Source organism: Vitis riparia, chromosome 14 (assembly GCF_004353265.1).
Source record: "Vitis riparia cultivar Riparia Gloire de Montpellier isolate 1030 chromosome 14, EGFV_Vit.rip_1.0, whole genome shotgun sequence".
NCBI lineage: Eukaryota > Viridiplantae > Streptophyta > Magnoliopsida > Vitales > Vitaceae > Vitis > Vitis riparia.
In genome coordinates this window covers 24570490-24594309 of record NC_048444.1, presented here as the reverse complement: position 1 = coordinate 24594309, position 23820 = coordinate 24570490, and the positions used below count along the sequence as shown (strand labels likewise).

The following is a 23820-nucleotide window of genomic DNA, read 5'->3' as shown; positions in this document are numbered from 1 at the left end:
AGTGTGGGAGATAATTTATCTACCACAGGTTGGGTGTTTACACTTGGTGGTGGGGCTGTCTCTTGGGGATCTAAGAAACAGACTTGTATATCACACTCAACCATGGAGGCAGAGTTTATAGCTCTAGCTGCAACTGGAAAAGAAGCTGAGTGGCTTAGGGATCTCATGATGGACATCCCTTTTACTGCAAATAATGTGTCAACAGTGTCGATACATTGTGACAGTCAAGCCACTCTAGCTCGTGCGTACAGTGGAGTGTACAATGGGAAGTCTAGACATATAAGCATTAGACATGAGTATGTGAGACAATTGATTCAAAATGGAATCATCTCAATCTCATTTGTGCGGTCAAGTGGAAACTTGGCGGATCCTTTTACTAAACCTCTTACAAGAGATTTAGTAAGGATAACATCTAGAGGGATGGGACTAAAACTCCTTAAATAAAATTCACCAATGATAATAACCCAACTTAATACTAAGAAATGACCAGTCTTAAGTTCAATAGGTAAAAACAAGTCATTGATAAGTGGGTTGTGACAGCATTAGAACATGTAAGTTCCATCTGTGATAATTAATGCTGGTTGTTACCGTTGGAGGGTTAAGCTTAAAGCTTTTAATGAAATTCAGTCTATGTGTGACAAGCATCTTAAAGGTAACAAGGATGCTGGAAGAATTTCACTTATGTGAACTTAGGGGTGGTGCCACCTCTCATGAGAGTTGGAGTTTCTTTCAAGAAAGTTCGTGAATGGATTGAGCACATGGCCATAAAAGTGCTAAGCAAGAAATTAATGGGTACTCGTGTGGTTAGTGGAAGTGTGTGTGTTGTTACCGGTTTCGTTACAAGGAATAACTGGTTCAATGCTACAAGCAACTTGGGATTTAACGGAGCTTTGTGACAATTAAACTAAGGTAAAATTCAAATCGAAAGATATTTTATTTTATGCATTTTCACTGTTGAGGTTATAAGGGTTGATGTTTATTTTTAACCAAGTGGGGGATTGTTATATTTATATAAATATATATATATATATATATATTTTGGTTAAAAATGAAGTGTAAGAAGAGTTACACTTTTAATGTGTGAATTAAACACATGATTAAGTTTTGGAATGTTACAAAACTTAAGAGGTATTTACACATATGATTACATTTTGAAATGTTACAAAACTTGAGAGGTTAAGGAAGACAATGAGTCTTCTCATCTTTGTAACTTTATAAAACTTAAGAGGTTAAGTGTAAGAGAGTTACACATTTGAGATTAAATCATGTTTAATGTGTGAATTAAACATATAATTTAATTTTTTTGAATGTTACAAAGATGAAGAGATTGAGGAAGACAATGGGTTTTTTCTCATCCTTGTAACCATTTTTCAACCCCAAGAGTGCTTTATATGACTTTTCTTCTTTTTGAAATCTTATGCAGAAAAGTGAAAAAGCTTGATCAATCCCAAGACTATTTCCATTAGTTCCCAAAAGATTTCTAGAAGAGGGAGGAAATAGAGTCTTTGGACAAAGTTCCAAGGACTTGTTTGAGCATTTCTTGTGTTCTTTTTCTTCTTGTTCTTATTTTGTAACTTTGAGAGTTTTATTGTATCAAAGTGAGTGTTTGAGAGTGTTTTTTTCTCCATTGTATCCATATTTTTACAAACATGTTCGACGCTTGGAGAAGGTGACCTCAAGGACCTTTTCTTCTCGATTTTTTTTTATTTCTATCTTCTGTCTACCCATGCTCTGTTTGTTTGACGCTTGGAGAAGGTGACCTCCAAGGACCTTTTCTTCTCGATTTTTTTTTTATTTCTATCTTCTGTCTTCCCTTGCTCTGTTTTTTCACCATATTTGTATTTGATGAAGACATGCTCTATTTTTTCACCTTGTGTTTGCCATAATTGAAGTCGACTTCAATGAATGTTTCTTGATGGCTTGATTGTTGTTTTATATCGATAAAAAGCAATATTCAAAAAGATTTTCTAAATCTTAATTTAGAAATAAAATATTTCCATATACCCTAAAAATAAAAAGCTACTACATAAAATATAAAATTTAAAATTCAAAAAGATTCCCTAAAAAGTTACTATTTTTTATTTTTACAAATAAAAAATATTTTATATTGTATCTTTTTATTTTTACAAATTTAATTTTTAAATTTAGATTTAGAAAATCCTTTTTAATTTTGAATTTTATATTTTATATAGTAGCTTTTTATTTTTACATTATATGAACATATTTTATTTCTAAATTTTGATTTCGAAAATCCTTTTGAATTTTTTTAAGAGCTTTTTATTAGTTGTAACTGTTCACTTGAAAATAAAAAATAGTTATTACTCGTATATTCAATGTTTCATGTCGAAAAATTCACTCTTTTCAATAGTTTTTTTTATTGGATTAATTTATTTTATTATCGAATAAATTGATAACCATTTAAAATAAATTATTGATTTTGTTTTCCTTCTATTTTCCTTAACTTTTTTTCGTGATTAACCAAACAAAAGAAAATGAATTTTTTTTTTTCCCCTTAAATTTTCCATGGAAGCGAAAAAATTTATATTCATTTTCTTAGCTTTTTCTTTCCTTCTATTTTTCCTCCCAATTTTCTTTCTCCCGTATTTTCCAGGAACCAAATATAGCCTTAAAATAATTATCTCATTTCATAGAAATTAGAAAATTTATTATTTTCTATCAAATAATTCATTTGAAAAGAAGAAGAAGAAGAAGCTTATTTAAAGATTTCGAGACATGAAAATAAATTAATTTAAAAAGGCATTTATAATTTATTGGGAAAATTGTAGTTAAATAGAAATTTAAAAGAGAACCCACATTTTTTTCCATAAAATAATTAAACATCTTTATTTAAATTCACTAAACTAATGAAAATGATTACCTGTCAATTTAAAAAAAATGATTATATAAATTCACTATAGCCTATAATAGAATTTTTATGAAACCAGAATAAAAACAAAAAAATAATTTATCAATCAAATTAAAGAAAAATATTACTAATTCATATATTTTTATCGATTTATTTATACCCTTAGTCTCAAACTCTGGCTATTCAAATTAAGACTCTATTAATTGAATGTAAAAATAAAAATAAAAATCAAACAAGGGTAAAAATGAGAACCCAAAGTCCCACATTGGGAATAGAGGGAATATGAAGAACATAAGGCCAAAACTGAACATGGGGAAATATTCTATTGTGTTCTGAGTCTTCTCTAACACAACGTTTAACTCTGAATCTGTTTGTAAAGGGTTCAAGGTTGGGAGCAGAAGTCGCTCCACAGCTTCTCCCACGTGTCAACCCCCCATTGCAACACTGCTTCCTACGCTCTCCTCTCTCCAATTCATAAACAACAGACAATATATCTGTAAAACCAACCCCACTCTTCCCTTTTGCTGACAGAGCGATTGATACATTTATTTTTTCCATTTTTAGCTTTCACATGGTAATACACCCGATTTTGTAGCAAAAAAAATATGTATGAACGATCAAAGGCTTCATCCTGAGCGTGTAGGAAAATGTTGGCCACTGCATTGCGTTTTTCTTTTGACCTCTCTTCTTTTGTTTCCTTTTCTTTGTTGGGGTCTGGTGTTACAAGCTTTTGCCATGGAGGTTGCTGGAGATTCTAAGGCTTCTTCATCATGGTACGTGTTGGTCTTGGTCTTACCTCAATTTCTGCACTGGGTTTTGAGTTTTGGCTTCTGGGCTTTTAGTGATTCTGTGTGGTGACGAGGAAATTTAGATCTTCTGATGCGATGTGTTCTGCATTTCTTGTGTGTTTTTGAATTGTTGTTTTCCCTTTTTCTTTGAGTTTAAGATAATGGGTTCTGTGGATTCTATGTTCTTACATGATCATATGGCAGACTTAGAGATTTTACCATCAACTGTTATGCTTATTTTTATTTTTATTTTTTTAATATTTGATAATTTTTATTTTTATTTTATTTTTATTTCAAATTTAGCTTTTCGATTTGGGGGTTTTTCTATTTTAAAATTGTTATCTATCCAACGATTTTTTTTCTTTTTCCTTTTGATAACAATTTTTAAGATTTAGTTATTTGAATTTTGCATCTTTTATGCCATGAGAATAGAATTTAGATTTAGCTTATAGGATTTATATACGATTCTTCTTTCTAGTAGTTTTTGAGGCTAAGAATTCATATTTGGTGCAATTTTGGATTATGTTATTGGTTTGCTTTCATATGTATCCAACATTTTCTTTAAAAAAATATTGACCTTTACCTTATGTGTTTGGAGAATATTATGTTTTTGTGTTCTAAAGATTTTCGTAATGTGTATATGAAAGTTTTCAGCTTAATTTTTATTTTTTTACTACCTTTCTTGGTTTTTGCTTATGTGTTTTGAGAATTCTGTTTTTTTGTAGGAAACAAGAGTAAATTTGAGCTCATTTTGTTTGTTTGTTTCATTGATTGATTGGTAGGTTTTGGGTTATTGATTAACAGCCTAGTAAATTTTGCAGATGATTTTAAGCTTTCGTCTCTTACGCAATCTTACTCACGCAATGCTATTTTTTTAATCTCTTCCATTCTGTTAGAGATGATTTCAATGAAGTTATTTATCTCCTTTTTGGTGATTTCTATCTCTTCCTCTAGTAGAATTTGATCTTTCTCTTCCTTGGTTTGGCTGTCATGGATTCTTCATTGACAGTATGCTTATTTTTGCAGGAAAATGGCTAAGAATGTCAGAAAATTATTGGAAAAGACCCCAAAAGATGAGGCTGTTTCTGCTAGAGATAAAATATCAGGTTCTCGGTTTCCTTCCTCTGTTTCTGCCCAAGGTAATATCTGCATTTCTTATGACCCTATATAAATTGAATTACCTGCATGTGTGTTTCAATTTTCTCTTCCCTTCTGCATTAAATTTTCTCTTGTAGACTTGAGATTGTTGGATATGAAGAAGGGAAAAGATGAACACACTCCTAAAGGAATTCTAGAATTCTGTGCTGAAAGCTTTGTACCTGAAATGCAAACTTCCTGTCTTGGTAGCTCAGAATCCAAAAGGTCAAGAGCACGTTCACACTGGCGTTCATTTCTCAATCGGTTCACAAAGAATTCAGTTATTCGTTTCCCATCCTTAACTCCTGTCATGTCAAAGAGATCAAGAGGAAAAAGTCAAAGTGCAAGAGAGAATGTGCTTGCTGTAAATACTTTCAACAGTTCATGGAAGAATTTCAGCTTAGTTGAACTCCAGAATGCAACAAAGAATTTTCACCACGGTCTGTTGTTTGTTCCTGATTTGAAACCGACAATCCTTTTTTTTTTTTGTTCAACTTGAATTGCAATTTCTTTCCTTTTTACCTGATGGTGTATTTACTATATTCTCAGTTTCTAGATTACCCCCTGAAAATAAAGTTTATCTCCCACTCAAAAAATAAAGTTTTAACTTTTGTTGAAAATCAATACAAAATCTTGATCAATGCTTCAACTATATGATTAATGGTTCCTTTCTATTGCAGAAAAATTTGATTGGAAAGGGTGGTTATGCTGAAGTTTATAAGGGTCGTTTAAAAGATGGGCAGTTCATTGCCATTAAGCGGCTGACTCAAGGAACACCAGAAGAGAGGGTAGTGAGCTTTTTACATGAGCTTGGCATCATAGCTCATGTAAACCATCCCAATACTGCTAAGTTGATAGGGTATGGCGTTCAAGGAGGACTGCACCTTGTTCTGCAGTTATCGCCCCTCGGGAGTTTAGGATCTCTACTTCATGGTTTGTTCATAATTCTCACACTCTTGCTTCTGGATTATTACTCATTTTTAGTTCAGTTTATTATATGTTCCCTTATGGTTTCCAGTTACAAAGAGTAAACTAGAGTGGAGTAGTAGGTATAAAATTGCTTTAGGAACAGCTGATGGCCTACGGTACCTTCACGAGCATTGTCAAAGGCGAATCATTCATAGAGATATAAAAGCTGATAACATTTTGCTCACAGAGGATTTTGAGCCTCAGGTACCTCTCAAACCTAAGCACAACTAATTGTTAATGCTTCATTTCACTTACATTCAGGTTTATGCAGTGTTTTCTCCTTGAAAACAATTTCAGCAACAGGTCAGTTCTGGTAGATGTGTGTGATATAAACTCAATACTGAAGGATTAAGACTCACCAGCATTATCCAAACAAACTGTTAATTGAAGCTATAAATATGCCTATCCATACGGTTCAAAACATTAATGGCTGGTTACATTTATTAATCCCTTTTTGTTTCTTGTACAGAGTTTTCTCCTTCCAATAATGCTATTGCCATGCATTTTGTTTTACCTACACCTTTTAAATGCCTGATGTTATTGGTTATGTATATCTATAGCCTTCACTTCTGTTGTGCATATCTAAGTCAATTTTAGCATAAAACAATTTCTCCAGATATAGGAAGCACTGCCGTAAGATTTCATTCTGTTATAAAGAGCCACGAAACCCATACATAGATCAAGCAAAAGATCCCAGCGATTTCTATATATTGTAAAGATTTGGAGTCAAATTATTTAATTTTTGTGGTCTAGGTATTTTTATTAGGATTTGGCACACCAATTAGCTAGTCATTGGTTTAGTGTGGCAAACATGGAATCATAGAAGTGTGAGTGCTCTCTAACGGATGCCTTGCGGTCATGTACAGGGTTTATGGGTCTTTATGACAGTGTTTGCAGTGGCATTTGGCTTGGCATGTCTTTATTTCTGCATAAGCCGCTTTGATGAACTAAATCCACCACCAATTAAAGCATCAAAGTATGGAAGGTTCTGCCAATATTCACGACCTTTCCAAACAATGGAATATTTCAGAGCATGAACATAAACATTAAATCTAAACGTATCTTTCCTTTTATTTATTTATTTTTCTTTTATAGACAAAACAAAAACGTAATAAATTAAAAGCACTAACTAAAAGGTTGCAAACCAAGTAGACACGATGTATACAAGATACTCCTCAAAGACACAACATCTAACAAGCTAACCCACTCCCAATCTATCTACACAAAAAGAAAAGGTTTACGAATCCTACTTCTTCATTATTCCAAAGAAACAAGGCTTTAAGTAAAGCATTCTTTGTTGCCATTATCGACTTATTAGATCCTTCAAAGATACTAAGAGCTTAGCTGGGAACGGTTTTTAAGAACATTTTTTTTTCTTTAGAACATCAAACAGTTTTTTAACTCGAAAAACTCATTTGACAAATTTTTAACTAAAACCATTTTTTGAGAATCTAGTATGAAAATAGGTTGCTTTTTAGAACAAATTTGAGGTATTTTTAGGTGTTCTTTTAGAATATTGTAAGAGATAATTTAAAAAATGAAGAAAACTTTGAGAAATTTTGAATTATCATAAGTGTATAGCTTCATGGAAAATAAGTTGAGAATATTGTTTGTCATATTTGAGTTTCCAAATAGATGTTCCTTAAAATAATTAAGAATAATTTTTAAGAATTGTTCTAAAAAACTGTTTTTTGATAACTTTTTTCAAAAACATTGTCAAAAAAGTGCTAAGATTTTTAAACACTCCAAAACAAATAGAGATTAATTTCCAAACTATTTTGTGGTTGGATCCCACAAAAGCTCTTTGCCAACTTTGCAAAATCTCCTTAATTGATTATGACAACACCAAAGCCACCCCATATAATGAGAAAACCAAAGACCAATGGCTATAAACCAACTTACAATGGATCAAAATGTTGTTTGCTCACTCAACTCCATGCTTGCAAAGGCAACAACAATTAAAAAAAAGATCCTCTCTGCATAGGTTGATCAATCATGATAATTTTCTTCCATGCTGGCCTATGAAATGAAGAAACTAACCTTACATGGCACCTTGGAATTCCAAACTACTTTTGTTAGAAACAAAAAAGATTCCCTCATTGTCATAAAATTATAGTAGGATCCATTAGAGAAAAAGCCATTCCTAGTTAAATTCCACACAAGCTTAACCTCTAACCGAAGATACTATGCTATATATCCTAGGGAAACAATCTTTTAATGGTCTACTTTCACACCAAATAATATGCTAAAAGATTATCCTTTGATCATTTCCTATTGAGTAGTTTGTCCTTGAAAAAAAATCTTCACCTCCCTTCCAAACCTAAACGTATCTTACTTGAGTGATAGAACAGTCATGTTCTTTCTTGATCATAGTTGTTAGAATGGTACCAGCCAGGGAGAATGTCTTATTAAAGAGCACAACCGTCTTTTTTTCCTTTCCTTTCTTAAGTTCCTAAGGTTGCCCCATCATTCTTAGTTCTTTCTACAAATTAAATATATTTGAAACATATTTTTGCATATTCAAGTTTACAATATTTTACAAAATTGCACATGCACCCTAGGTTATGTCTTACTTCACTCAAGTGCACACCTTCAATTGCATCTTGCACCTAGACTTTAAGAAATCTTTATGCCGTAAATGTGGCTTGCACATTTCAAAACTATATCCTATGCAATAACAGATATATTGAGTTAATTGAGTAAATTGCAACTCATTTCACTCTAGTGCAAGCCTTGAGTTATGTATTCTTGCACTTTTCAAATCTATATTCTAAATTTCTAAGCAATAACATAATTGAGTTAGTCTTATAGAAATTAGCTAGATGAAAATGAAACAACTTACTCTTTAAATTTAATAAAGCTTTAAGTTGACAAGGCATGAAGCAAGATTGGGAGAAAAGATAAGAGTACATGGCATTCATTTCTTTTGTTGAAGCAAGAGAGGACTCTATATAAGTATTTTTCACATGGAGCAAAGCTTAGATAACATCTCTAGTTTACTTATAGTTTTGATAAGATAAAATGTGTCAATATATCGTTTATTTGGCGGCTTCTACAGGAATTTATCTTTTTGATTGCTCAATCACTAATATCAACTAGAAAGGACAAAGATTTAAGTGAGTTTACTTGGAAACTTTTTCAGATTATAAATGTCTATTCATCATTTTCTTCTTTTTTTTTTTTTTTTGTCAAGGAACATTCTACAACCAGGATATTAGAATTCATTTCACCAAAGTTGTGTCATTTGATATTCACCTATTACGATAATGATATTCTAGTGAAATTATGAGTGTGTCCTTTCATACCCTATCTAGAAATGCCACAAGACCTAAATTTCCAATCAACCTTTTACCTATGGGATATGTACTGTGTTTACAATATATCATTTGATCAGCATACAAGCTTGTGACTTAAGCATTATTGGAATAATCTCTTATAGAACAGTAGTGTTTTTTTTTAAAAGTAAATTATTGATTGTATTAACAACACCTAAAGGGGCACATAAAATTATAATGATATATACAAAGACGCTAAAAAGGCTAAAAGACAAGGTGAGGGGAACACAAAAAACAAAAACCATGTCTTACTTAGAGCCTAACTACTCCACAAAGTCCAACATGGACAGGGAGCAATCTCCTATTGGCACCTTGACCTATTCCAACAAGAAGTACATGAATGATTATTTAATAGCTTGGTTGCCTTAATATTTTTGAACGCTCTCCTATTTCTCTCCCTTCATAATGTCCAAAATAAGTATAAAAGAGTAGTTTTTCAAGCCTTTTTCCTCTTCTTTCGATGAAAAATGCATGCCAACTCAAAAGGGCACCTCTCACCGAAGAATGCATCTCTCACTAAACTCCAAAAAAGGCATAGATTAGCTACCACAAAATAGTTGCTTTCGAGCACTAAAGGAGGATAAGGTCAGCCATTTCTTCATTTTTTTAAGACATATAGCATCTATTTGGGATCCTCCAACCCTTCTTTTTGAGCTGGTCCAAAATAAAACCTACCCCAAGTTGTTTCCCATGTGAAAAACCTACTCCTCAACAATACCTGAGGAGAGGAGTAGTTTCTTACACTCAACATCTTTAACCACATGAAGTTTGATGAATGCGTATCTTCATCCAAAGAAAATAAAGGTTATAGTTAGTTTTAAGATAAGATTGCAGGAAGTAGAGGAGAATGAAAGGTTTTTGTTTTAGTTAGACAATATGAAAGGAGACATTATTATAAAAGGAAAAAGATTTTCTTGAGTGTGAAAAACTATAGAGGAGGGCCATGATTTTTTTATCCCCTTGAAAATCATCATAAATGTCAATGTAAATAAAAGGTAAAATTTCTTGACAATTTTTTAAAACCATCAAGAGAATCTTATCTTGGAGGTGAAGAAAAACCAAAAAAGGAATGTTTGTTGATGGTTGTTGAAAATTGTCGAGAAAAGTATTTCATGTGGTGATTTTGGCAGACCATGGAAAAACCTAGTCTCTGAAGGTTTTGGAAGGCTATAATTTAACAAAACCTAGAATAACCTAGAGCTTCTTCAAAAGAAACACTACATTGAGAATCTATTGGAGCGTAGAGAAATTGCATAAACTAAAGAACTGAAATAGAAGATTGGTAATCACAAATCATTTAGATATAATGAGAGAATTCTCATAAGTTTAAGCAACGAAAATATGTTATCTCATTATTGTCCTTAAAGTGTTGTCCTCAAGAATGAAGTAATGCAATGAATCATTTTTAAGAAAAAATCATATAGAGAAAGGGATGGGGGAAGAAACTCTAGCTTTTGCACTTTTGCATACATGTAATTCCCAGAAAGAAAATCATAAAGGAAGAAAACCAGAGCTCTTACCTTATAAAGTTGAACAAAGCTTTTACGCTACATTACGAACAGGTTATCCAAACTCTATTGAAACGAGACTTTTAAATAAGTTCAACAAATAAAATTGTTACTCAAATTTCAGGGCCTATTAGCTGAGGCCACTGCAATTTGTAATTACACAATAGAGTTTGAGCCTGTCTACAAACATTCTTGAGTCAATAACAAATAGTCATGATTAATAATTCAAGCTGATTTTTTTTTTTTTTTTTGACTTAATAGTCAACTGATTGGAAGAGAAAATTAGCTGACCCAAAAAAAGTCTATTTTCATCACAAGAATAACCCCTTTAATTATCATAACCATTCTTTATGCATGACTCAATTATTTGAAATTTAAGATTAGCACACCTTAGGGCTATTCAATCATCATCAAACATTAATTTGAAAGGTGAAAAATCATGATGTATACAGAAATTGTCTCTATGATCATGGACATAAAAGAAATTGATGTTTTTCCAATTTATTCAATTTTAGATTCAATTAAAAAATATTGCAAATAGATCATGAGAAAATATATTGTTGATTTAGTTAGAAACCTATTTTAGTTAGTGTACATGGTAAGGCTAGCCTTACCAGGACGTGCCACATAGAAGCCTCAAACTTTGATACCTACAATTCAGGGGCTCAAGCAGCACTTCTTCAGGTGTTTTGCATATTCCTCACATCCAGAAGACAATTAAGGTGTAAGCCAAACAAGGTTTAGTTCTTAAGGAATTTATATCTTGTTCCATGTAGCCATTAAGCCTAACCAAGGCTTTTCCTTATCAATTTTTTATCAAAAGATCAGGATTTTTGTTCTTTTTCTTTTACTTTGTTGCAATTTCCAAGTTGGGAAACCAGTATAGTTGCTCTTTCTGTTGGATTATTCTGTCAGTCATTTTTTTTAGCTTTACTTTCATGAATTATGAAAGGCACTGATTTTTTTTCCGCCATTGCTTCAATGCATTCATTCATGCAGCAAGGAGTTTCCAGAATTGATGATGACTTCATTATAGAAAATTGGACAGAATTTGTAATTTTATTGTATATATTTTAACTCTATTAATCCTAGATTCCTCTCTTATAATGTCAATTATCCTATTATGGAAAATCTATGCTGTAATTTTCTTTGTATTTATCATTCAATGTCTAATTCAGTCCATCTTAATCCAGATTTGTGATTTTGGTCTTGCAAAGTGGCTACCAAAGCAGTGGACGCACTTCAACGTAACAAAGTTTGAAGGCACATTTGGGTGGGTAAGCCTAAGAGGCTTATGAATTGAAGGCTAATGAAGTTCTGCTAACTCTATGCTTTCCTTACTTGTATGGCAGCTATTTTGCGCCCGAATACTTCATGCATGGCATAGTGGATGAAAAAACGGATATATTTCTTTTGGGGTGCTACTTTTGGAGCTCATTACAGGTCGCCGAGCTGTGGACCATATGAAGCAAAGCCTTGTGGTTTGGGTGTGTTTTCTTTTGCAGAATTTGAACATACCATCACATGCTGTCATAAATTAAAGCCTTTGCTGACTGTTTCAACTTCTTTTTTGGCAGGCAAAACCTTTGCTGTACAAAAATTCTGTTGCAGAACTTGTTGATCCTGCTCTTGATGAGTATGACGAAGAAGAGATGGATTGCATGCTCCTGACTGCCTCTCTGTGCATTGAGCAGTCTCCAGTTCTACGACCTCGAATGAATCAGGCAAGTACCAACTTTAGGAAGGTGCATGATACCCCCTCCATATGGTTTGTTCAGAGTCATCCTGACCTTACCACTGTTTCCTTCCATTCATGGGTCATGTCCATCATCATGCCTCTAATAAAGGGAGAGCATTCTAGTAACATGACCTGCTTCTCCTTTCTGGTGAATGACTCTGACCATACTGATTTGGCCGAGTCGGCCCATGCTGTAAACAACAATTGAGCAAAATAATACATCACTTCGATAAGAAGTTTGTTTTAATAATTCAAATGTTTAAGTTTAATGATGATCATGCCCTCCTATCCCACATTGTGAAACACTAAATAAATGTTATATACGTTTTTGTGCTCTGGAAAACTAAAACTACCATGATTGGTTTCACTCTGGAGGTACTTTTCTGCTTTTTAAAGCAAAATTTACTTTGTTTTCTCTAAAGCAAGAAGCAATCACTACCAACCAATAGTGCCTTCCTTCTTACAGGAGACAACATAGAACCAGGCTTTATTAAGGTCTTGTCTTAGGCTTTTCTTCTTTGAAAAGTTGCCCTTAGAACCCCTTTCAAGGATATATGCTTAAAGTAGAAGGGAAAAAAAGGTTGAAAAAGAAAACAAGCCCCATAGGCAAGCAAACATTGGGTAGCAGTCAAATTTGTTTTTCTGTTGTTATATGCAGGTGGTTGTGCTGCTCAGAGGTGATGAATACAACCCAGACGGTGCACAAGAATCTCAAAACCACATGCCCAAAAGAACATACTCCAATGAAATCTTGGACGCAGCAGAATACAACTCAACCAAGTGTATGGATGAACGTCTTGGAGAAGATCAGTAACCTGTTCTTGGTTCCTAAATGTGGTGCAAGAATATTCAAATAACAGTAGCTGTAGTTCTGGAGTTTCAGGGTGCATTAGGAAGATTAATGGAGATGAAACCATTAATTCTGATTTGTTTTGCATGGAATTTGGAAGCAGCAGTCCATCCTTGAACCATAAAACCATGATACAGAGTGACATGAAAATCAAGATGGAATGGTTCTGAATTCCATGGAAAACAAGAGAGAATGATGGAATTTCCACTTTTCCAGAGGATGACCAAACACCCTCTCAGCCTTCCCACACCATGTTGACATGGAGTTTATGGGAGCTTTCTGTATGTAATTGAAAATAACAAGTAGGAGTGCTTCTACTAAAAGAAATCATGTGCTTCCTAAAGTGTTAAGCAGATGTATAATTCCTATAGGAACATGTTCAGGTAATATCACATTGATGATTGAACAATAGAAATCTACTTCTAATTATTTATGTTATTTGTGTTTGTTTATATATCTGCAAGTTGGAACTTCAGGTTTCCATTTTCACCTTCACACAAGGGTTGTGCTGTTTAGCCAGTTCAGGCTGATGATTGAGTGGTAATTTGTGAAGTATTAATGGAGATAACTTTCACTGTGTTTACATTACATTAAAGTTATTTTTGAATTTTTTTGAGAAAAGAAAAAAAAATGGAAGAAGGGTTTTGACTCAATAATTTGATAAATAAAGGAAAAAATAACCCTAAATTTTGTAAATCAAATTTATCTCCATTCATTTAAAAAATATTTTAAGATACACATACTTTTTTATGAGTAAGATAATTACTTCCTGAATGTTTCTTTTATTTGCTATGTCAATAAAATATCAATTGATTAGTAGACTCGTTCACATGGATGCCTAACTATAGAAAACTAATCTTCCTTTTAGTATTATTTTTAACTTTTCAATTATGATAAACCTAAGTGGACATTTTTTTTTTTTTTTTTTATCTCTAGGAACAAACACAATATATGAATAAGTTTGAAGGGTGTGGGCATTTGGAGTGGTGATGTCCATGAATGGTAGAGTATGAGTTGTATAGAGAATAAGGTTTTGTTGTTTTTTCCAATGATGAATGAGGATATAATGGTTTTGCCTTAAAGATGTCTTGTATGAGATGATTTGTGTCTTTTTAAGGTTTTTTTCTTTTGGGCAAAGTTGGAGTACTTTCATGGACTTATGTTGTTCTTGGCCTTTTCCATTTTTTTTCTTTCTCCTTTTGGCTTCACATTCAATTTAGGAGATAAAGATACTAATAAAAGGAAATATGTTGTTTTTTTCCACCTTTTTCATGTAAATTTTTTGAATGGGATGATTGGTGGCCAATAAAATTTAAAAAGAAAAAAAAATTGTAGCATACTTTGTAACATTCCTCTTTTTATTTAACCCTAGTAATTTCTTGTTACTAGTGCATTTGGTTGGTATTTAGTGCATATGGTCGAATTATTTTAGAGGATTTATTTCTCATATTATCCCAATTTTCAACATGTCAAACTTCTCAAGAATTTGTTTATTTTTTATTTTGTTTTATCTTATATTACTACTCATGATTCTTCTTTATCAAATATATAACTTCTAGGATATTTGCACTTCTGAGGGTTGAGTGCATGAAATCCTTGTTTGTTAGTCAACATTTTTTTAAGTAATGTCAAGAAGGATTCATTAATAAATTTATTTATTTATGTTTCTTATTTACTTTACTATCTCATTTGCATTAATTGGTTGTTTGAGCATATTACGTTCATATCCCTTACATTGTATATAACTTAGGTGCATTAAGAGTCACACAGAGGATACAAGTCATAAGTTCCTTATAAGATGATAAGTTGTTTGTAGTCGATTCATATATTTGAGCAATCCAATATAAATTATAGTGCATCACCTTATAATTAGAAGGATGACTTGTTTTAGCCATCAAGATGAGTTTCCCATAATAAGTGTACTAATTATATGGTTACACATTGAATTGAACTTACAATAAATCATGATGCAAGACTATCAATTGTCATGATTCACAAGCTACTATACTGCATGAACTCTCAACCTTGGGAGAATATTGAGTTTGTGTTAAAGTCAACATGAAGTTTGACTTATGGGTAAAACCCTAAAGTTATATACATACATACATATATATATATATATATATATATATATATATATATATATATATATATATATAAGGATTAGGTCACTGTTAATAAAATTTAGTAACAATAGATATTCTCAATAGAGATACCATGACATCTCAAGGGATTGAAACAATGTGTCATTTTAGTTGATCCAAAGGACATGTGATTTAGAAGGTTATGACCATAGCATTTCCTCTAGTGGAAATTTTATATATGTTTCTTAGAGCTAGAGTACGTTAATTGATCATATAATAAGTGGATCTATAACTCAAGGATTGAAAATGTAATCTTGATAAAGGATAGTACTATCATATTATATTACAGACACCAATTCATGAAAGGTCTGTATGCAATAAATAGTAGGTCACAAACTTGATCTTCGTCTCGTTATAATTTCATAGGATACTGAAGTGCAATCGATTCTCTTTAGTAGAGTGTTAAATCAACTTTAGAATTGGATTATGACGAAGCCAATATTTTCCTGTGAGCTTAGTGGTCTTCACTTCAATACCTATTGCTGGGAACTCTAGATTACTCCATTCAAAGGCCTTGAATCTTGTAAGGTACATGCATTTATCCCTAGGAATCTCTAAATTAGCACAATAAAAAACAGTGGCTTCAAAAACCATTTTAGAATAAAGATCTAAAGATTTGAAACTCATATATGCGATCTAGATGTTCCCAGATTGAATCCAAGCCTATGAAAAAGAAGTTTGCAGTTTGTGGAGGTCTCGTACATCCAAAGTCTTCCCCCCATTGACTGTGTCTATGACCTTGACACTCAAAATGGTAGCTTTTGGAAGGAAGGGAACTTTGATTCTCTCTCTCTCTAGAGGTGGAAGCCTACTAACCTAAAACTGTAACCCTCTAAGGGGGTATTTATAAGGTTCCCTTATTGAACTTAAGTGACTTAAGCCTATATGGGCTTAGGTCACTAAATCTAGCCTAAACCGAGCACTAATTGATTAATTAACCCAACAAGGTTGTCTAATTAATCAATTAACCAAATTCAGAGACCTTGTTTACTATCTCTTGTGCAATTTTGTGCAATTACCAAAACACTCTTATACATAAGAGTGAACCTAGAGTCAATCCACCCTTATAAATCATGTCATCATGGTATATGGGCTCAGAGTAGGAACCACTGGAACCCATAGGAGTATTGACTCATTCAAAATCTAATTTTGAAGTTGATTCAACATTCCATTAAAGAGAATCAATTATACTTCAATTCTCTATGTAAATAACAATGAGATTGAGTTTAGGTTTGTGACTTGATATCCACTAAATGTAGACTCTCCATAAACTGATGTCTATAATCTAACAAGATAGTATTATCACCTATTAAGATTACTTTTACAATCCTTGAATTACAAATCTTACTTATTATGTGATCAATTGACATAATCTAACTCCAAAGAGCATATGTCGAATTACAGTAAAGGAATTACTACGACTACAAATTTCATGATCACATGTCTTTTGGATCACCCAATGGGACACGTTATCTCAAACTCATGAGATATTATGATGTTTTTGTTGAGAATACATGTTGCTACCAACCTTCATCAATAATGATCTAATTCTTAGAGATATATGATCATTTTAGGGTCTTACTCATAGGTTAAAGTCTCCTATTAATTTCAACATAAACTCAATATCCTCTCAAGATTAAGAGTTCATGCAATATAATATCTTAATGAATCATGACAACTAATAACCTTACGTCATGATTTACCATAGATCCTATTTAGTGTGCATTACATACACTAGTGCACTCACTATGGAAAACCTATTCCAACAACCAAGACAAATCATCCCTCAAATTAGAAGGTAATGCACTATAGTTTCTATTGAAGTGCTTAAATCCATGAACCAATTATGGACAAATCGTTTACTTACAAGAAACCTATGACTTGTATTCTCTATGTAACTCCTAATGCACTTAAATTATGTACAATGTAAGATATATGAATCAAATGTTTAAATCAGTGTCAATGCATAAAAGGGACAATAAGAGGATAGTCAAGTTTGACTTTATTACATCATGCCTTACTTTAGTTTAATCCTAACACCTATTTTATGGTGGCGCATTTGTTTTGAGATATTTGAATTTTAGGTTCATAAGTGTGTAAGAGTGTTGTTTAGATTGCACATAACTTCGTTTTTCATGAAAAGACCAAGCATGTTGAGATTGATTACTACCTCACTCATCATCACCTTCAACATGCTACTCTTACTTTGCCTTTTGTTCATTCTTCCTTGTATATTGCAAACTTGTTTATCAAGTCACACCCACTTCCTTATTTTTGGTTTTTGGTTGACAACCTCTTGATATTTCTTAAAGTTGCATCGACGAGTTTATGAGGGATATTAGATTTATTTTTTATTAGAGTTATTTATTTATAATGTTAGCATTATTATTTTTTTAAACATAGGGGTAAATTAGTCTTTTATTTCTTTGATCGTAATCTTATTTAAAGCCTATTTTGTGTTATGTGTATTCATTGAATGGTTATAATAATAAAACTTAAAAACTTTTTTTCTCCTTTTCTTTATGGTTTTTTTAATCTCACAAGTGTGGGGGCTTCCCTTCACGTGTCCTTCCCAGACTTAAGACCCTTTGGCCGTCCAGGGCAAACATATAACTCATCTGGAATCACTTCGTTTGGATCAAGATGAGCTCCGTCTAACACCAGAAGTGAGAAGTTTTCCTTCTTCCACAATGTCAGACAAAATGGACAAATCAAGCTAGTTAACCTTTCAGACGGGCCTACAATGCCAGACGGAATGGGCAGGTCGAGTCGGCTAGACCTATCAAACGGGTAAATCCATCCAGTTAGGTCCTCAAGATTTCTGGCATGCGTGGTCTACCACACATGATGTCTGAGCGTCGATCTAAACGTTTGATGTTTGAGCGTCGGACTAGACGACTGATGTCTGAGCAATAACCTAGCCCCGATGTCTGAGTGTCGGCTTAGCTGCCTAATGTTTGAGTGTCGGCCTAGCCGCTTAATGTCTGAGCATCAAACTAGACACCATTTACACCCAAAAGTCAATGTTAATTAATTGTTACACACAATCCCAGACATTGACAAGTTAAATGGACAGTTAGCTACACGGTCCGAGATTTTGGCACGACAGTCAGCAAATGGCACCAGTTAGCCGCTCTTACTTGATGTGATTGCCCAATCCACTCCGCAATAACGACGTTGACAATCCACGTAATCATCATTACAAAATAAAGGACGGTGCCATCAACTCTATATAAACCCCCCAAAAAGCACGAACAAGGTACTCACGCATACCCTCATTCTTTCCTAAAAAATAGTTTGAGTTATCCTCATCTAACTTAAGCTTCGAAGAGGTGTGCTAGGACTACCCGTCCGAACATCCTTATATGCAGGAAAAAAGTATGTCCGACTTTAGTGAAGTTGGACGGACTCCTCAAGAAGCATGAACAAGGGAAGAAGTTCGCCTGACTCCAGTGAAGCTGGGTGGACCTGACTCTAGTTGGCTTGACAACAACAACAAAGACCTTCATTTTTTTAATACAACCTCGCTTCCTTTAAGCCTTGTACCTGTCGATTGAGCTCATCAATCGAAGAGTAGCCTACGTGAAAATCATCTCCCATTCCAACCTCATAGTTGAATTCCGCAAGACCTCAAAGCCATACGAGTACATTCTCATTCTTCTTCACAAGGTTCTCGACTTATTCCCTCGTCGGGGCCACCGCAATCACCACCCTCAACCTTTCCTCATCCCTAGCATCACCATATGTAGTCCACTACATTTCTAAGCAACTCCCTTATCATTGACATCATGATGGGAGCAATAGCATCAACACCAGCTTTATAAAATCAATCAAGGCGACTATACCTACATGATCACCTTCCAAGAACATCATGGATTATAAAATGGAGTGTAGTTTTTTCTCTATATATACATATTTTTAATTTTCTATTATTTTTAAAAATAATACAAAACAGCCTGGGGTTGTTCTTTAAAAATTAATTTTTTAATCTTGTTTTTAAAAACTATAACTTAAAAACATTTGTTAAACATGAACAAAAAAAAAAGAATTAGAAAATTGTTTCTAGTTTTAAAAATAGAAAATTATTTATAAATTACTTGGCCAAACAAACTTTTAGACTATGTTTGGTTCCCGGAAAGTTTAAACGAAAATACAAAAAAAAAAAGAAAAAAAAAAGAGGAAAAGTAGGAAAAACGAAGGAAAATAAATATTACATTTAAAATCGATAAATTATTTTTATTTATTACTTCAAAAAAATTTTCATTTATAAAAATTAAATAATATAAAAATATACAAATTTCTTAATAATTTTAACTTTCTTTCGCATTTTCCATAACAAAACAAAACATAAGAAAATAATTTTTTAACATTTTTTTCTTTCCCTAATACTTTCCAAAACCAAACATAGACATAGGTTTTATTTTTACATGATTTTCAAAAATCATTTTTTTTAAATCTTTTTTTAAACATTCTTATTAAAAAACAAGTTTTTTTAATCATATTTTTTTTAAAAACATTTATTATGATTTATTATAATCTTACTATTAATATTTTACTCAAAATTATTTATTTTTAATGACAATAAATTTGATTAATATTATATAAATTGAGTTTATAATTTTTAACAAAATCAAAATAAAATTTTAAAATCAACTTATCCAATTAAACAAGTTTTTATTTTTTATTTCTAAGAAGTGTTTTTTTTTTCAAACACCCTTAGTTAAACAAAATACTAAAAAATAATTTTTTATTGTTTTTAAATTTTAAAACAATTTTTTTAAAAATAGGTATTAAAAAACATGGCCAAACGAGGGTTATTTTATCAACATTAATGTTGGTGCAATGTTAACCAAATTGAGTCCATCTACCTTCTCTAGAGTCAGACGAGCTTTTTCCCTGTACAAAAAAATGTCTGAACAGGTGGTCTGGGCACGCCTCTCCGAAGTTTAAGTTAGAAAAGAAATAGGACGGATCTAATTCTTTCGAATGGCTCTCTACGCGCATACCATTTTCATGCTTCTCATGGGGCTTTTATAGAGTGGATGACACCGTTATCATAGCACTTATGGTGCCTTCATACCTTTTCTATAATGGTGGTTGCTATCAGGGCAAAAATCAAGCCTTAGCAAGAAAGTCAACGTCATCATCTCTGCGCGGATTAGACAATCATACCAAACAAAATCCGCTTACTAGTGTCATTTGCTGGCTATTGAGTAAGAGTCTCGGACCATGTAGTTGATTATGCATTTACGTTTGTCAATGTCGCAAATTGCGTGTAGCAATTAATAGACATTAACTTTCAGGCATAAATGTCGTTTAGGCCGTTGCTTAGGCACTAGATGTGATTATCCGTCTGCTCAATGCCTGGAGTCTTCAACTTTGTTGGTTAATCCGTCTGGAGATCTTAGTTGACATGGTTTGTCCATTCCGTCCGACTCTTAGAAAGAAGGAAATTTCTTTCCTCTTGTGACAAACGGAGTTTGTTTTGGTTCAAACGAATGATTCTAGACGAATGATCTGCTTACCTTGGACGGACTAAGGGTTTTTTATTTGGGGAAGGTCATGTGGAGGGAAACCCCCTACAATTAAGGTCATTTATATATAACCAATCTTAGTGCTCGTTTGGCCATATTTTTTTAAACTTGTTTTTAAAAACTATTTTTAAGTTAAAAATTAAAAAAACTGTTTTTAAAAATAAGTTTTGAAAAATATGGCCAGATGGATTTATATTTTCCTTTTGTTTTTAAAAACTAGTGAAAAGAACTCCTACTTGTTCTTTAAAGATTGTTTTCTATTTCATTTTATTTTTAAAAATCATTTTCGAAGAAGAACAATGAAACATTATTAAAAAATTTTAAAAACATAAAAATATTTTTAAATTACATGACCAAACAGACTCGTACTTTTTTTTTGGTCTTTGACTATTTCAAATTCATGAGATAATAGGTTTTAGGTATAGTTTTTATAACCGACAATGAGCCTTTCAAAGGTAAGCTACTTAGAAACTTTCATTATATCTACGTGACGACATTCATTATTTAGTTAATTTTGGTTTTTGATAATCTATAATTAATCTCTTTTCCCCTTTTTACCTCAAAATTATTGTTATTGCCATGCATGTTGATGTACATGAGGTTTGTTTTATAATTTAGCCCTTTGTCATGTGGCAACACTCTACATCAAATCAACCCAATTTAAAAGCAATCATCAATGAAGCAGTTTAGTTGGAGGGGCAACCCTTCAAACAAATATGAGCTTCAACCCATTGGTTCAGAATTGTCATTAGGGGAGAGGAGGCACTAGCTGGCTCCGCCATCAACCTTCACTCATGCACCACCTCCATCAGGATATGCACCACCCTCACCAAAGGTTGCATGAGTACAAAAATCCATGCAATAGACCTTTGAAGACAAGATAGACCATATAGTCCACGGTCATCGCCACCAATTCCGACTTTATCATGAATCCATGGAAAACCACTTCAATATTTTTGTACTCTCTTTCTTAATATAGTTTGACGTAGAGAAAAAATATATATATAAAATCATATCTTTCATCGTGGAAGAGTTAAAAAACAAAAAGTAGAAGATGAGTGTTATCCATGTGGTGGGCCTACTTACCTTTTTTATGTTGCCGACATATATATATATATAAATTTTAATTTGCAAAATTTGATTTTTTTTTTCATATTTTGTCAAATTAAAGTTAACCCAGTTTTTCCTAAAAATATGCAACAAAGCATAATTTTTTAATATATATTTTACAAAATTATTCATTTTTCATAAAGTATAATTTTTTATATAATCTTCAAATATCTCAAAAGAATGAAGAGATAGTAATACGTGTATTTATAATAACATTTTTTCTTTATGGATGTTCAAGTTTTGAATATACATATAATTTGAGCGAGTTGATTGGGTTGATGAATACTTCAAAAATCAATCAATTAAACCTCAATCTAACCCAAGGTACTTAATCTAAACTCTGATTTAACCTCATTTTTCTAAACTCGAGTTGAATTTGGGTTGTTCAAATTAGACTTAGGTTAGTCGGATTAGACTCAGATTGGTGAAATTAGACATGGGTTGATCAGGTTATATTTTAAATGAAAATTTAAGTCGTAAATATAACAAAATTTCAAGATATCAACAAAAAAATAAACACTATAATATATATATATATATATATATATATATATATATATATATATATGATTTGATTTTTTCTTAAAAATAAAAAAACGATATTATTATATAGGATTATATGTATTAAAAATATTATAAAAACATTAAATCAAGTTTTGGTTAAACTTGAGTTGTCTAAACATTAGTCTAAGTTCAACTCAAATTGAGTTCGTATTAAAAAAACATAACTTAAGTTCAACTTGATTAGGGTTTGGGTTATGTCAAGTCAACTAACCCAAATTACACCTCAAATATATATAACTCAAGTTTGTCTTAACGTCCGATTGGGTTTGAGTTAAGTCTAGTCAACCCACCTAAATTACACCTCCAATATGTATATATCACAAAAGTAATTATATAATTATATATATTTTAAAATATATATCAACAAATATAAAGATAAATTTAATTACAGAATTTGAGATTTTTTCTTTTATATATTCATTAAATTACTAAGTCAAAACCCACTTTTTCATAAAAATATGCAACAAAACATAATTTTTTGATATATATTTTATAGAATTATTACTTTTTCATAGAGTAAATTTTTTCATCAAACCTCCAAATATCCCAAAAAATAAAATAAAATTAAGAGACAGTTGGACACTATACACGTGTATTTATAATAACATTTTTTCTTTATAGATGTTTAAGTTTTGAATGGTTTTAATTTATATATATATATATATATATATATATATATATATATATATATATATATATATATATATATATATATGAGAATATTTTTTCTAATTTAAACAGAAATTTGAGTGGCTCAAGAAACCAGGCCATCTGTTCCAGGTGGATCCTCTGATTAGTTTTAATTGAGAATTATTAATTCATTGGGTTCCTAGTACATCTAGCTCTAAAAATTATTTTTATGCACAGAAAATAATATGTAATTAATTTATATTAAATAATATTAAATGTCATAGTATGTGTATTAGGTTCTTATTTCAAAATTAACATAATTAACGGTCATTAATTCAATTTATTGTTTTCTCTTTCACACGAAACCTCATGTGTAGAGTTCATAGCCTTTTGATTCAACCTAACGTAACATGAAAATATGGAATCTAATATACCAAAACAATCTTAGAAGGATATTCTATAATCTAATATATATATATATATATATATATATATATATATATAATTTAATAATTAGAAATTTATTTTTTATTTTTAATAACAGAATATAAGATGTCTTGAACATCTTTTAATTATTTTTTTAAGTTGTTTTAAAATATAATTATATAGACAGTGTATAATAATTAAAAATAAGGTTTTAGATATAA

General features: G+C 31.8%; 1 pseudogene; it reads left to right on the top strand.

The window, feature by feature from the left end:
• The first annotated feature begins 3258 nt into the window (after nucleotides 1-3258).
• Nucleotides 3259-13315, top strand: LOC117930564 (annotated as a pseudogene).
• Nucleotides 13316-23820: the final 10505 nt, after the last annotated feature.